Raw genomic sequence first — 16,559 nt, forward strand, 5'->3', positions numbered from 1 at the left:
TGTACCATCTTGCTTTCCTACCAGCAATGTACAAGGACTCCACTTTCTTTCTTTTTTTTTTTTTTTAATTGCATAATTTCACTATCACCCAGAGAAAATTACTGCTAGATCTTTTTCTTTCTTTCTTTCTTTCTTTTTCTTTATTTTTGGCTGTGTTGGGTGTTTGTTGCTGCACGCGGGCTTTCTCTAGTTGTGGAGAGCCGGGGCTAGTCTTCATTGTGGTGCGCGGGCTTCTCATTGTGGTGGCTTCTGTTGTTGCGGAGCATGGGCTCTATGCATGCGGGCTTCAGTAGTTGTGGCTTTCAGGCTCAGTAGTTGTGGCTCTCGGGCTCTAGAGTGCAGGCTCAGTAGTTGTGGCGCACGGGCTTAGTTGCCCTGCAGCATGTGGGATCTTCCCTGACCAGGGATCGAACTTGTGTCCCCTGCATTGGCAGGCGGATTCTTAATCACTGCACCACCAGGGAAGTCCCCAAGGACTCCACTTTCTGTACATCCTGACCAACACTTGCTATTTTCCATTTTCTTTTTTTAAAAAATTATGGCCAAACTAGTTTGTCATTGTAGTTTTAACTTGTGTTTTCCTAATGATGCTGAACATTTTTTCATGTGCTTGTTAGCCACTTGTATATCTTTTTTGGATAAATATCTATACAGGTCTTGCCCATTTTAATATTGGGTTGTCTTTTTGTCGTTGAGTTGTAGGAATTCTTTATATATTTTGGGTATTGGTCCCTTATTAGATATATGATTTGCAAATATTTTCTCCCATTCTTTGGTTTGTCTTTTCACTCTCTTGATATCGTCCTTTGATGTACAAAAAAATTTAGTTTTGATGAGGTCCTATTTAGTTTTGATGAGCCTACCTATTTTTTTCTTTCGTTGCACATACTTTTTTAAAAAAATTTAATTAATTAATTAATTTATTTATTTATGGCTGTGTTGGGTCTTCGTTTCTGTGTGAGGGCTTCCTCCAGTTGCGGCAAGTGGGGGCCACTCTTCATCACGGTGTGTGGGCCTCTCATCATCGCGGCCTCTCCACAGACTCCAGACGCGCAGGCTCAGTAGTTGTGGCTCACCGGCCCAGTTGCTCCGCGGCATGTGGGATCTTCCCAGACCAGGGCTCGAACCCGTGTCCCCTGCATTAGCAGGCAGACTCTCAACCACTGCGCCACCAGGGATGCCCCGTTGCACATACTTTTGATGTACTTTTAGTAGCTTCTTAATTTTCCTTTCTGTACCCCTTCCACTTTCTATTATTCCTCATCTATTGCTGATATTTGTTGAGAATTTATAATATGCTAAGTTCCATGCTAAGTACATTGTATACATTATGCTGTTTAATTCTCAAACAATCCAGTATGATGAGTACTATTATTAACATTTTATTGAGTCTTTACAGTAACTCTGTGGGACAGATGGTGTTGTCTTCACTTTATAGATAAAGAAACTGAGACAATAGAGGTTAAGTAGCTTCTGATAGTTGGCAGAGTTTGCATTTGAACCTGGACTTGGAACCTTGCTGGTCTGATTTTAGCACCCATGTTCTTAACCACTTCACATACTCCCTTTGTACTTAAATGGCAAAAGCCTAAAGGCTTTCCTCTGTGGGATCTTACTAGGCCTGTGATCCAGAAGTAGTAACCCCTTTGTTCCCAGTCAGAATTCCTACTCTCAGGAGGCCCCTTCTGTGTTACCCTCACATTTTGGGTATTCCCAAAGGAAGCCACAAAGCAGTTTGAATCCGCTAAATCAGGCAAAGGCACAAGGATTGATAACCTTTTAATTCTTGTTCAAGGGTTTGCATTTTTAAAGAGGATGTGGCATTCACTGAAATGAATCATTATCTGCCAAGGTTTTCAGTTAACCAAGTAAAGTGAAAGAATCAGGCAGAAGATATTTTTGGGTTTTGGTGCTGCCAGAATGTTATTACTGGGCCTTGCCTGGAAGTGGGCCCAGGGGATTAACTGCCTTAAGGGGATCCTGCTTTTTGCAGTTTCTTCCTTTTTTCTGTTCTGAACCTCTGGGTGCTTTGAATGTTGTCTTGTTCTGTTTTGGTTTTGTTTGTTAGTTTTTGAAGTGGCAAATTATAACTGTCTGCCCTATTTGGTTGGGTCAAGGGAAAAGGAGGGAAGGTTAAGAGAGAGAGAGCTGTTCAGTAGGGAACCCAAGAGGACGTAGTGGGAGAGGGGCCTATGCAGTACTGGGATAGCATGTTTGTAAACTGACCCTTTTCTTTCCATAGTAGTATACTGTACTTGAGAAGAGGTGTGTATTTCCCCAAACCGTGAGGTTGTGGGAAATGCCCACAATATCAAGGTTGATGCATAATCTGATTTTTCTTCCTATAAAAATTTTTTTAAAAAATATGATGAGAACAAGTTATAGTTGTCTTTATTTTGCATCACTTTCACTGCTTCTCTTTAATAAAAACGCAGGAAGTTGCTGCTGTTTTATTAACTTGCAGGCTGCATGCCTCTCTTCTTTGTTCTTTGTTAAATATGAGCTGGCATGTGTTAGACTACTTTAGCATTTGCTGTTAGGACTTCAGTGGTTTCTAAATTCAGCCTGGCTAAGCCTGTTCCCTGTTTGCCTGAATCAATTGAGACTGCTATTTTTAGCAACAAAAGGGGATTGAAATAGCAATTTTCTTTCCATGTAATAGATCCCCAAGAGGAATACTGATGCAAGCTCTCTGTCATTTTCTGTTCTCCCCACCCCGCAAAAGCACTCAGAGGAACGGCAGCTGTCGTGGTTTGCGGCAGTATTAATCTTTAATCAATCGAGTGTTTTCTGCATTCAGGTGTTGGGGGAGGGGTGGGGAGGGAAGGGTCAGGAGAAGGAACCTGCTTGGAATAACTTAAGCTCTTACGCATGGGCTCTGCAGTCAGAATTTGGTGGGTAGTAGCAGAGAATAGACAGAAGAGCTAAAAATAGCCTGTTTGCTTCCAGTGTTCCTCTAGTCTACTTTTGATGTTTGATTTTGATAAGGTTGATTGGGTTCTTACTAAAAATATCTGTTCCTAGCAAGTTGAGGACAAAAAGAGTAGAATATTTTTAACCTACACAAACAGAAGCATTTTTGTTGACTGTATAAAATCTGGAAGCTGAGCCCTGGTCAGTTGCCAGTATTTTATATAATCTGTAACAAGCTAGACACTTCTGGATGCCAAGTTGGGATATTCTTTATAGTTGTCAGTTTCTATCTTCTCAAAGGCTTGCAAATTTGGTTTCTGGTGTTATATTTATATATGAAAACATAAGCCTTTTTGAATCTCCTTTTTCCCCCCTCCCTTCTCTCCTTCCTCTACCTCAGTTCTGGCCCTGGCTATCATAAATTACTCTCACAACCCATAGGGTTGTGGGTAATACCTGAGGCCACTGGGTTATGCGTGGGCAATACCTGTAGCTTTTTCTGTGTATTGTTGAAAACTACCTTAAGTTATCCACTTGCTCCATGGCAAAATGGAATCTGAGAACCCCGAGTGTTAATTGAAGAAGCCAATCTTAATGACAAGAACAGAGAACTGTCCTTTGAAAATGTGTATCTATAGATTCATCATAAACTAAGTTAAACTTCTCTCTGAAATTTCTTAAATTTTATTTTAGATCACTGATTCTTGATGTTGAGAGGGGCTGAAGAGTAGGTGGGGTTGTGTACAGTAGGTGATTGGGTGTTATTTCTAAAAAAAATGGGTAAAGCAGTGGGGAGTATCACAAGAGGCTAGTTTTCCATTCATAGTCTCCTTTTATTCATTCACTCATCTCACAGAACCTCATTCATCATCTACTTTTTGCCAGGCACCATGCTAGCACTTAGACTGTGGTGACCCAGACTCTTATGGAAACCTATATGATGAATGTCATGCAGGGGAAGTACAGAGTACCATGGGGCCAGTGAGCTATGAGAGCCTGCTAGTCTAGAGGTCAAGGAAGGCTTAAGGGAGAGGAGATGTTCAAGCGAAGATGTCAAAGATGGGAGAGAGAAACTGGGGGATGTGAAATTGGGAGTAGAGGGGACATTTGTGAAAGGAGAGCATGTTACCTTGTAGGAACTAGAAAAATTTCAGCATGACTAGAGCAGTGGGTGGTAGGGGGAAAGTGATGAGAGGTGAGGTCAGCTCATGGAAGACCTTGTAAAGAATAAGGGCAGTGGGAAACGACTGACAGATTTTTGGCAGGGAAGTGATGTCAGATCTGCCCAGTGGAGTGATCGCTTTGGCTGCAGTGCGGAGAGTGAGTTGGAGAGGAATAAGAAAGGGAGCAAGGGGCTTCCCTGGTGTCACAGTGGTTAAGAATCCGCCTGCCAACGCAGGGGACACAGGTTCGAGCCCTGGTCTGGGAAGATCCCACATGCCGTGGAGCAACTAAGCCCATGCACCACAACTACTGAGCCTGCGCTCTAGAGCCCGCGAGCCACAACTACTGAGCCCGAGTGCCACAACTACTGAAGCCCGTGTGCCTAGAGCCTGTGCTCTGCAACAAGAGAAGCCACCCAATGAGAAGCCCGCGCGCTGCAATGAAGAGTAGCCCCCCGCTTGCTGCAATGAAGAGTAGCCCCCCGCTTGCTGCAACTAGAGAAAAGCCCACGTGCAGCAACAAAGACCCAATGCAGCCAAAAATATAAATTAATTAATTAATTAATTAAAAAGAAAAAAAAAAGGAGCAGGTGAAGTAGTTAGAAGGCTGTTGCAGTAGTTCTTGTGGGAGATGAATGCTGGTAGCCCCAGGTGGTGGCAATGGGGAGATGTGACTAGATTTGTGTTCCAGGTTTTATATAATTAGCAATAGGGAAATATTGTTGCTTCTTGACAGAAGAATGAGATCATAAAAATGGTGTTTGAGAAAGATAATTCTTAGCTGTGTATTGCATGAATCAAGTGGGAAGGAACTGAAAGGGTCATTGCACAAGTCCTTGTGTGTTGGGATGATAGCTTAGACTAGGGTGAGAGCTGTTGTGAGAATTAACTGGATAATATCAATGAAGTACCTTGAGCAAATAGTCTTATAATGTGAATACTGTTGATGAAAATAATCAATAAACAATCAATAATGAGACTAGAAAAAGAGTTTTATTTGAACTGAACTGAGGACTATAGCTGGGAAAACAGCCTTCAGATAACTCTTGAGAAACTGCTCCTGAGAAGCCTGGTTTTCAGTATGGTTTTATATCTTGTCAGAAGAAAGAACATTAAACAACTCAGGGATACATTTCTTCAGGGTTTCCAAAAAAATGACCAGCATGTACACGGTGAGTCAGTATGGCCTTGGCGGAGGGAGTCTTATCATCAAAGGAGTACCAGCATTGGCATCCCAGGAAGGGAGACAGTTAATCTTTATTTTTAACGTGGACATTCTTTACTTCTCGTCAGTGTGCCTTTTTCTTTAATAATTAAAGCAGATGTACAGTGTATGTTTGATAGGCCACAAACAGGCTGTTTCAGTTAAAATAAAATTCAAGTTAACTCATATATAAGCCAGAATGGCTTCCCCATACCTCAAGATGTGAAAATTTATTTTATCAATATTAAATATTTTGTTTTAACAATTTACTGACAGCTTACTCTTGCTTTTCTGGCCCTGTAATAGTGACTTTAACCATATAGAAATTTATTTATTTTTCACCCAATTTAAAGAAGACCAGGTAGACTTTTTGTGTATGTTGTTTTGTTTTTTGTTTTTTTTCTTTGGCTGCTCCTTGCAGCATGCAGGATCTTAGTTTCCCAACCAGGGATCAAACCTGCACCCCTGCAGTGGAAGCTCGGAGTCCTAACCACTGGACTGCCAGGGAATTCCCACTTTTTGTGTATGTTTGATTCCCTGTGGTAAGCAGTTAATAAAAGAAGAACTGATTGGTTGAAAAAAAAAACCTGGCATAGAAATTCCATGGAGTCATGAAAAACCTTGATTTCTACGAGTATGTTCCTTCACCTTAGCCCATGGCTTCTACCCTCAAGGTTACTTCCTGGTTCAAGACTGCTGGAGCTACAGCCATCATTTTTTGAATTGGCTAGACAATGGGCAGAAAGGGGCCTCTCCCTGCTGAGTCACTGCTTTAAGCAGCCTTTCTCAAAGTCCCTCACAACACTGCATCTTATTTTCAAGATTTAATCCCATGGCCACACCTAGCTGCTAGGGAGGTTGTATTCCAGGCCACGATTGCTGCAAAGAAGGAAGGGAAGGATGGGTACTGAGGAAGACAGCAGGCTCTGGCCCATGTGTGTACATAACATAAGAAGGATGGGTCCCCAGGATTGTTTTTGCACATTGCATCATCTTTCGGTGTGGCTATGAGTGCTTAATTTTTGAATCTTAAGAAAATTCAAAAAACAAGCAGTATTTCTAATTTGGATGATTTGGAAGCTGGTCTTTGTTTCATTTGGTTTTCATTGCAAGGTGGTAGGTATATCAGGGTGATAGTGCTTAGATCGTGTTTCCCAAAAGACCTACCAAGAAATGATCTTAGGTACTGCACTGATGAATATTTTAAAATGTTAATGGTTTTTTTACATACGTATTTTACACTAATCTATTTATATTTATTGAAACTGGTAGTCTTTTATGATAATCAAGTAGTTAAGTAAATAGTAGTCCAGTAATTAAGATTTCTATTAAATTTAATTGTTTAAAAATCAGTTTTGGGGCTTCCCTGGTGGCGCAGTGGTTGGGAATCTGCCTGCCAGTGCAGGGGACACGGGTTCGAGCCCTGGTCTGGGGGGATCCCACATGCCACGGAGCAACTGGGCCCGTGAGCCACAATTGCTGAGCCTGCGCGTCTGGAGCCTGTGCTCCGCAACAAGAGAGGCCGCGATGGTGAGAGGCCCGCGCACCGCGATGAAGAGTGGTCCCCACTTGCCGCAACTAGAGAAAGCCCTCGCACAGAAACGAAGACTCAACACAGTCATAAATAAATAAATAAATAAATAAAAGAACGTGAATTTCTAAAAAAAAAAAAAAAAAAAAAAATCAGTTTTAAGAAGGTATTAGGTGACCTTAGGAAACACTGACTTAAGCAGTGCTACATTGATTTTTGGGAAACTGGAATAGATGAAGAACCTGCTGGATCAGTTTACACCATCTTTCTATTCCTGGTAGGAAAGGACTTCTGTTTTTGGAAAGACAATACAAGCACACGGTTAAAAAATACCAACAGTAAGAAGAGTAAAAAATAGTAACCTCTTCCCTGTATTTCCCCAGTGCCCCAGAACAACTGCCAAAAGAATTTTGATTTAAGGTATGCTTTAATTAGCTTCAGTAGTTGTGGCTCGTGGGCTCTAGAGCACAGGCTCAGTAGTTGTGACGCACAGGCTGAGTTGCTCTGCCGCATGTGGGATCTTCCCGGACCAGGGCTCGAACCCATGTCCCCTGCATTGGCAGGCGAGTTCTTAACCACTGTGCCACCAGGAAAGACCCAAGGATTTTTTTTCTATCCAACTATGAGCTGCTGTCTCTGCTACTACTGTTGGAAGGTATGTAGCTTTAAAGCAAAGAATATATCTTTAAAAGCAAAGGCAGGATAATCCTTGTCCCCATCCTCCCTGTCTTAAATAAACAAATTTATTATTATTATTTTTTGGCATCAAGTAAAACTTTTATGAGTGAGTAAAGTTTGACAGATGACTTGGTTGTGTCTGTACATTATTTCAAAAATATTACCTATCATATGACTTAGAGAACTAAAGAATTTGTCATTTCCTTTGATAGGGAAATGATACTTGATCCCCCATTGCCTGGCCATTGTACATGACTCTGATTATTATAGAACTGCAGTGGTGCTTACAGAGATGAATAAAGGAGGCTCTTGGTTTCCAATTTTATTTTTTGTTTCTTTGTGCCCATAAAATAATTTTTATACTTTTCTATTTTCTCAGGAAAAAAACATACTTGTGAGGCAGTATCTGACTTATGTATAACTATACAGTTCTGCATTTGGTTTTGAGAATTATCAGAATATGGAAAAGTGATATTTTTATCTATCTAAAAAGATCAGAGGCTAAATTTTTAATATTTTTACAATTTAAAGTCATGTTATTTCTGTTTAATATTTGAAGACTTAACCGTGAAATGGGTGATTTATGGAACACCTAATATCCACAGTGGGTCTTATACATCATTGTATTCTCTGTAGTCATATACATAATAGTTTCTAAAAACTGTTAGTTTGATTTAAATTTGATAGTTAATAGCAAATGATAGGAAAAAATGTTCTTGTTGGGAGCATAAAGCTAAATCTTTTGAGAAGTGTGTTTTGTATTTATTCTCAACTTAGTCTACTTTAAAATGTTTAAGAGGGACCTTGGGGGACTGGCAGTTTTAAAATAGCCAAGTAACAGTATTTCTAGCCTTTTATCTCTTGGAAATCCTCTCTAATAATTAGGAGAATAAGGAACAGAAAGCACCATTTTGATGAAACTAGGGAACTTCTGAAATCCCTCATCCCCAGTCACAGCAAATGAAGTTGGAAGAGTGATAACTTACCTCACCGAGCCGACACCTGAGTGCTCATGGATGGTCCACCATTGGGAAGCAAGCAAGTTTGCTCTGCACCCCAGAAAAGCACAGGAATTAGAAGTATCAGGTACCTCAAAAGACAGGGATGGGGAAGGTCACTGAACCAGATGTGCTTGAGACTCCAGAAAATTGGGCACAGAAGAGGGCAGAGGTGAGATACGAGACTGAGAACAGGGGTTAAGTGAAAAGTCTACAGACTTAATAGCTGCCCAACTACCCAGCAGCCAGAAGACTGGAATTTGGGAAATGCTTAAGAGATACTGAAGGGTCCTAGAGAAAATGCAGATACTGACTTGTGGATTCCCTAATCAAAAAGCTGGTTTGCCCATCGATTACCCTATAGTGGGGGTCACAGTGTAGTCATCCCACCAATGTACACTAATTGCCATGTTATTGCCTTCAAGATGAGACAGACCAAAACAATCAAAAGGAACTTAGAGGAAACAGAATAAAAGAGTAGAAGAAAGTATAAATATGTAAACAAAGTCTAATTAATGTCCTCAGAGATAAGATAATGGATTTATAATAAGAATAAACTGCTGCTTTAAAAAGAGAAAGAGCAATCAATACAGAAGAGCTCTTCAAAATTAAAAAATTGGCAACCTAAGTTTAAAAAGTCAATAGAACATTTGGAAGATAAAAGTTGAAGAAATTTCCAGGAAAGTAAACAAGAAGAAAAGTAAGATTAATAGAGAAACTCTTACGTCTGAACTCTGATTAATGGAAATTCTAGAGAAAAATGTGAAGAAATTATCAAAGAATTAATACATAAGAAAATTGCCAGAATTGAAGATCATGGATTTTAAGGCCCATCAGTGCCTAGCACCAATGAATGGAAAAGCACCCAGCCCAAGCTCTGTTACCATGACAGAGTCCTAAAGATTAAGTAACAATCCTAAAAGCCCCAGTGACCAAAAAGTTCATGTGCAAATTGTCTGAAATGAGAATGGTGAAACATTCTTTTTAAACAATACTGGTGCAATGGAGAGTTGTTTTTAATTTTTTGTTAAAAATGATCTGTTTAGAATTCCATACCTAGTGTCGACTGAAAAAAAAATGCACAACCTAAAAGTTGAAATTATGTTTTATTCGGTGGACATACTGAGGACGTAAGCCCAGGAGACAGCCTCTCAAATAGCACTGAGGGAGATAAGGGAGGAGCCGGGATACATAGGAGTTTTCACAACAAAACCAAGTAATCAAAAGATTGCTGTTAATTAAAGAAAACCAGACTTCTCGAGTTAATGAATTTAGCGCTTTTCCATGTGTGGGAAGATGCAAGAGACTGCGTTTATTGAAGTCATTCCTTTGATATGCACCCTAAAAGGCCAGTGTCCTGTTTTTCTCCATCCCGAATCCCCTCAGGGTGCATACTTGGGGGTGGCTATGGCTTGATGGCCTCAACATCCGTTGTTTACCGATATGGCAGGCGACGTTCTTTGTCCACACTAGTTAAACTATTACGTGTGAAGTTAGAATATAGACTTTATTTTTAAAGATATAAAAATGTAAAAAAAACTTGCTTCAAACTGTCACACGAAGAGACGTGATAACTAAATGTAATATGATATTCTGGATGGCATCCTAGAACAGAAGGACACTCAGTAACAAGACAGTCTGAAAAAATATGAACTTTAGTTAATAATAATGTATCATAATCGGTTCATTAATTGTGACAAATTTACCATACTAATGTAAGATGTTAGTAATAGGATACACTGGCTTGGAGTGTAGGGAATACTCTGTATTATCCTCACTTTTTTTTTCTTTGGTAAGTCTAAAACTTATTTTAAAATCTAAAATTTACTTTTCAAAATGTTTACAAAGTGTATCTTCATGCATCCTTTCTTGGGAAGCTAGATGTGCTGCATAATGAGGGAATAGAACAAGATCTAGCAAACAAGAGCTTCAACCCAGGAGAGACAGTCCAAGGGAATTCCCAAGATTATGTTCTAGAACAATAGCTGTGCCACAGAGTATTCCAGGTTGGATAGGATGAAAGCTGGAGTGCTCTGTGAAGGCGATCTTTAAGGGGAAAAAAAAAAAAAAGTAATGGAACAAATTGATGGGGTTGATCATGTGGAAAATTATATTGAGAGGCTGTTAGAGACTGGGGGAAAATTTAAAAAGAAAACTACGCAAATGCAATAAAAAGGCAATTTTAACTCCAGGAGAACAAAAACGTTGATTAGGGAAGAGAATGTAATTCTACTATACTGTTTGGTTCACTAGTGGATAATATATTTTTCTAGCCACAGTAATTGTTGTATACTAAAGAATTTGACTGACCTTTGTTCCTGGGAGGGAGCATCTAGATCCTTGGAATTTCCTAAGTGATAGGAGTGTCTTTGTTATTTATGGTGGGCTCTGATAGTTCATACTAATGAAGTCACTCAAGGTGGGACTACACAGAGCTTCAGGATGGGGGCTGGTCCTGCCAGAAACACCAACCATGTGATCAGAAGATTGGAGCTTTGAGCCTTGTGATACCAACTCAACCTTCCAACCTCTGGGGAGGGAAGGGGGGAGTTGGAGATTGAGTTCAGTCCTGTGACCAATGATTCAGTCAACCATACCTTTGTAATGAAACCCAGTGAAAACTCTGGACCCTGAAGCTTGATGTAGGTTCTTCCTAGTGGGTGAACACATTGAAGTGCTGGGTGAGGGTGGGGGGATGGCCTGCCCTGATTCAGAGAGGGCATGGAAGCTCTGCATTTGGGACCGCCCTTGACCTTGCCCTAAGTGGCTTATTCATTTGGTTGGTCCTGATTTGTATCCTTTATTATAAAGCCGTAATCATGAACTGTAAGTTATCCTGAGGTCTGTGAGTCATTCTAGTGAATTATTGAACCTGAGGAGTTATGGGAACCGGGAACTTTGTAGCCAAATAAGTCACAAGTGTTGGTGGCCTAGGGACCCCTGAACTTGTGGCTGGTGCCTGCACTGTGGGCAGTTTTGCTGGGGACCATGTCTTTCACCTGTGGGATCTGTACTAACTCTGGGTGGTTAATATCAGAATTGAGTTGCAGTATTACAATAAGGTAAACACTGACAAGTGACAGAATCTTGTGATATAACTTCATTGGAAGAATGGGGAAAATATAAAGGGAGTGAGAGTTCTCATCAACCCTAATGAGCCAAGTAACATATTGATGAATCAGGAAATTACAGTGTAACATAGGATTTAGAACATGTAAAGATAAGGAAAAACAGTTAAAAGCAATGAAAATGGTTGCTTCTGGGGATGGAATAGGAAGGTGCAGAAGGATAGGGGTAAAGTCCTGCTGTTTTTGGCCTAAAAATTTGTAACTATTATCTTTTGTGGACTAAGTTATGTATTACTTAGACATAAATAAAATCACTTTAAAAAGAAGGAGCTTGGGGCTTCCCTGGTGGTGCAGTGGTTGAGAGTCTGCCTGCCAATGCAGGGGACACGGGTTCGAGCCCTGGTCTGGGAAGATCCCACATGCCACGGAGCAACTGGGCCCGTGAGCCGTAATTACTGAGCCTGCGCGTCTGGAGCCTGTGCTCCGCAACAAGAAAGGCCCGCGCACCGTGATGAAGAGTGGCCTCCTCTTGCCGCAACTAGAGAAAGCCCTCGCACAGAAACGAAGACCCAACACAGCCATAAATAAATAAATTTAAAAAAAATATTGCAAACCTTTAAAAAAAAAAAAAAAGGAGCTTGACTGTAGGCTGTCAGTAGTTCATCAGGAAATAAACTTGGACAGTGAGATGTGTGTATGTGGGGGGGTGCTTTGGGGGATGCTCTCAGGAAGAGCACCTGTGAGGAAGCAAAGGGAGCCGAGTAGGGCAGAGGGAGAAGTCAAACTGTGATGCAGAGTCAAACCTGATCCCATGGGAAGCTCTGAACCTGGGATGGTGCTTCAGAGATGCTTAACTGAAGTAAGGGAGCTGGATCTTTGTGTGGACCAGTCATTAGACATGTACTGCCCAGGGGAGGCACTGTAACCTCGGGCAAGGCAGCTCCCTTTGGCTGAGGGCAGTTCCTGGGAGATGCTCACTTGTGAGCTGACAGCAGATAACACTCCTGGCAAGAGGACTGCCTGAAGACCTCTGTGCTGGAGGGGAGCATGTGGTTGGTGCTCTAACAGTACCCACTACAAACTCCAAAAACTGGAGAATCTGGAAAAGGAAGGTTTGATATCCCTTAGGCAAATTTTATAATCTCTAGTCCTGGCATATTCTGAGCTATCCAGGATTATTTTTTTTTTAATTTATTTTATTTTTATTTAGTTTTGGCTGTGTTGGGTCTCTGTTGCTGCGCGCCGGGGCTACTCTTCGTTGTAGTGCATGGGCTTCTCATTGCGGTGGCTTCTCTTGTTGTGGAGCACGGGCTCTAGGCATGCGGGCTTCAGTGGTTGTGGCGCGCGGGCTCTAGAGCTCAGGCTCAGTAGTTGTGGTGCATGGGCTTAGTTGCTCCGTGGCATGTGGGGTCTTCCCGGACCAGGGCTCAAACTTATGTCCCCTGCACTGGCAGGCGGATTCTTAACCACTGCACCACCAGGGAAGTCCTCCAGGACTATTTTTAAAGTGTGGTATGCTGCTTTAGCTCAGCCTGGGGTTGACAATGTTAAATAGACACAAACACACACACACACACACACACACATCAGAGTCATCTGTGTTCTTCTGAAATATGTATATTCCAGCCAGAAATTCTAGATGCATTATTTGGAGTGACTTTATTGTAGTTTAATTATTGAGCATTTCTTATTGAGGGATTTTAAAGCACACAATCTGAGAAAATCTGATGTTGCCACTGATTCAGTGCTGTAATCACATATAGGATTTGCTTGCTCCACAGTTGTAGAGAATAAACAGAATAATCTAGGTACCAAAGGCTCTGTGAATGGACAGATTGAGTGGCAGACAGATTAGGAGAATATAAGGTACTGTACTTGTAAAGTGAAGAACTTTGAGAAACCAGGTTCTCAGGGAAATCGTCCAAGTCCTGTGAGTTTTGTAGTTTGTAAGACCAAGTAAACGTGAGCATCATTCATGCATTCAGCAAATGTCTACTGAGCACCTACCTTGTGCACATCACGTAGCAAGGAGCCTGGAATCTGGTAGAAGAATTAAGACGTGTACACGTAAGAAAATGCAATTCAAAGTAGAGAGTGGTAAGTGCTGTAAGAGAAGTGCATGTAAAGGGCTAAGGGAGCTTAGGGGAGGGAGAGGTTCCTTTTGTTTGAAGTTATCTGAACAGTGGAATTAGTTGGTGAAGTTTGAACAAGGCTTTGAAGGAAGCGGCGAGTAGGTGAGATTCTGGGGGTCTTGGAGAGAGCAGAAAAGTTTATCACAGAAGGAAAAGGAGAGAATTGGAAACAGGAAATGTTTATACTTCATGTGTGACACTTTAGTGCATCAGTAACAGGAATACAGTATAAAACTTGGGTCCCCATACTTCCAAAGTACTCAGGAGATGAAGAGTTACAGAAATATGCAACTGAATTGATCATGAGGTTGAGGAACTCTCATATGATACTTAATTTCATATAGATGGGTTCTGCTATGAATGTTTAAATCCATGAGTTAGTAATGTTTCTTGTAAACAAAACCACAATCATAAAAATGCATAAGTTACCTTTGGGAGATGCCAGAGAACCAATTTACTTTGAAAACTGGTAAAGGAGAAAAAGAATCAAACATTTATCTTGTGTTCCTGTGCAAACTCTGTATCATTTGTAATCAAATAACTGATGAGGAGTCATTTCTCGATGGAACTATTCCAGCTACTAAATGAAGACGGGATGATAGAATTCAAATATCACCATTTTGCAATATCTAATGAAATAATGTGTCTCAGTGTTGATCATCAATGGCTGCTAATATAACAAAAAGTAAGGTTAGCAAACATGTGCCTCCTGATGGAAATATGCAATATCACTTACGAAGTATTCTTACCCAAAAAATCAAACCTGAATTTGATCATCTACAGCTAACTTTTAGGGGATGGAAGAACATGTTAAATGACATCAGGAGGATGCAATCAACCAATGACAGGCTGGTTAAGTATAAATGTATGACCTAATGTCTTCAACAGATGACAGGGGGTGGAGCAAGCAGGGAGGGAGAGGAAGAAAAAGAGGAGGAGATAGAGGGGGGGAGACAAAGGGAGATGGAGACAGATAAGTAGATCTAGACAGATACAATTTTATAACTTATTCTATTATTTCATAATCTATTATGATTATGAAAGATATGGCTAGGAAGAATTTAGATATGTTTGCCATATTTCTGCATAGTAAAAGTAGGGACCATCATGTAATTTCAAAGAAGTGGTTTTAGGACAAATACAAGAAAATCCTACTTTACACCATAACTTGGTTTCCATAATTTATAAATGGTTTGGGAAAACTCATAGAGAATTTTGGGGGGCATCCCTAACCTTTTGCGATGCTATTCAAAACCATGCTATGAATTTGTAACAAACATGATTCCGGTATTTTAGAGATAAGATACCATGGTCTAGCCTGACCCATTATCATTTTCAAATGTTTATGCTACATAAGGTTTTAGAGCTTTTAAGAGAAATATGCTCTCCCATAGAAGAAATAGATATTATTCAATTTCTACTACCTATAATTAAAAAAAATAGTTTATTATGGTATAACAGATACAGTGTGTACTTAATTGTACAGCTATATGAATTTTTACATACACACATACACAACAAGATATAGAATATTTCCTACATCCTGAAGGTTCCCTTAATGCCTCTTCCCTGTCATCTACCCCGTTACTCGGGGTAACCAATATTATCACTTATATCTTTATAGATTAGTTTTGCCCTTTTTGAAATTGCATAAATGGAATCATAACAGCTTGTACACTTTTTTTAAAATTTTTATTTATTTATTTATTTTTGGCTGTGTTGGGTCTTTGTTTCTGTGCGAGGGCTTTCTCCAGTTGCGGCGAGTGGGGGCCACTCTTCATCGCGGTGCGCGGGCCTCTCACTGTCGTGGCCTCTCCCGTTGCGGAGCACCGGCTCCAGATGCGCAGGCTCAGTAGTTGTGGCTCACGGGCTTAGTCGCTCCGCGGCATGTGGGATCTTCCCAGACCAGGGCTCGAACCTGTGTCCCCTGCACCGGCAGGCAGACTGCCAACCACTGCGCCACCAGGGAAGCCCAACAGCTTGTACACTTTTATCTCAGGCTTTTTTCACTCAACATAATGTCTGGGAGATTTGTTCTTGTTTTGAGTGTATTGGTAGTTCTTTTTTTTTTAATTGCTATTTAGTATTGTGTAAATATATCTGTTTTTTTAAGCTCTTTTTTTAATTAATTATTTTATTTATTTTTGGCTGTGTTGGGTCTTTGTTGCTGTGCGTGGGCTTTCTCTAGTTGCGGCGAGGGGGGGCTACTCTTCTTTGCAGTGCGCGGGCTTCTCATTGCGTACTGTGTTAATATATCTTAATTTACTTACTCATTCTCTTGTAGTTTATTATTTGGGCATGTTTACCGACTCTACATAAATAAAGCTACCGCGGACATTGTTTTGGTAGACATGATGCCTATTACCTCTTGGAAATTGTTAAGTCATAGATAGGCACACATTTATTTCTAGACATAATGTAAAATCGTTTTTCCAAAATGACTGTGTCAATTTACAGTGCCACCAGCAATGTATGAGAGTTCTAGTTGCTCCACATCCTTGTCAACACTTGGTATTGCAGTCTTTTAAATTTTAGCCATTGTCATGGGTATTCATTCCTAAATTTGAGCCACTGGTAATTGCTCCATCTTTTACATCAAGTACAGTTGACCCTTGAACAGCATGGGAGGGTGAGGGGCACGGACCCTCCACGCAGTTGGAAATTCAAGTATAACTTCACATTTGGCTCTCAGTATCTGGATCTTGCTTCCGAGGTTTTGCATCTGCGGATTCAACCAACCTTGGATCGTGTAGTACTGTAGTATGTATTTATTGGAAAAAATATCCGCGTATAGGTGGACCCTCGCAGTTCAAACCCATGTTGTTCAAGGGTCAACTGTATTACACAGGTCTTCTTGTGTCTAATTGGTGGG

General features: G+C 40.7%; 1 protein-coding gene across 1 annotated transcript in view; it reads left to right on the forward strand.

Annotated features, from left to right (window-relative positions):
* The window catches only part of HSD17B12 (hydroxysteroid 17-beta dehydrogenase 12), a 173,980-nt gene that overhangs the window by 39,498 nt on the left and 117,923 nt on the right, over window positions 1-16,559 (forward strand). The window lies entirely within an intron of this gene.

Source organism: Balaenoptera musculus, chromosome 8 (assembly GCF_009873245.2).
Source record: "Balaenoptera musculus isolate JJ_BM4_2016_0621 chromosome 8, mBalMus1.pri.v3, whole genome shotgun sequence".
Classification (NCBI taxonomy): Eukaryota; Metazoa; Chordata; class Mammalia; order Artiodactyla; family Balaenopteridae; genus Balaenoptera; species Balaenoptera musculus.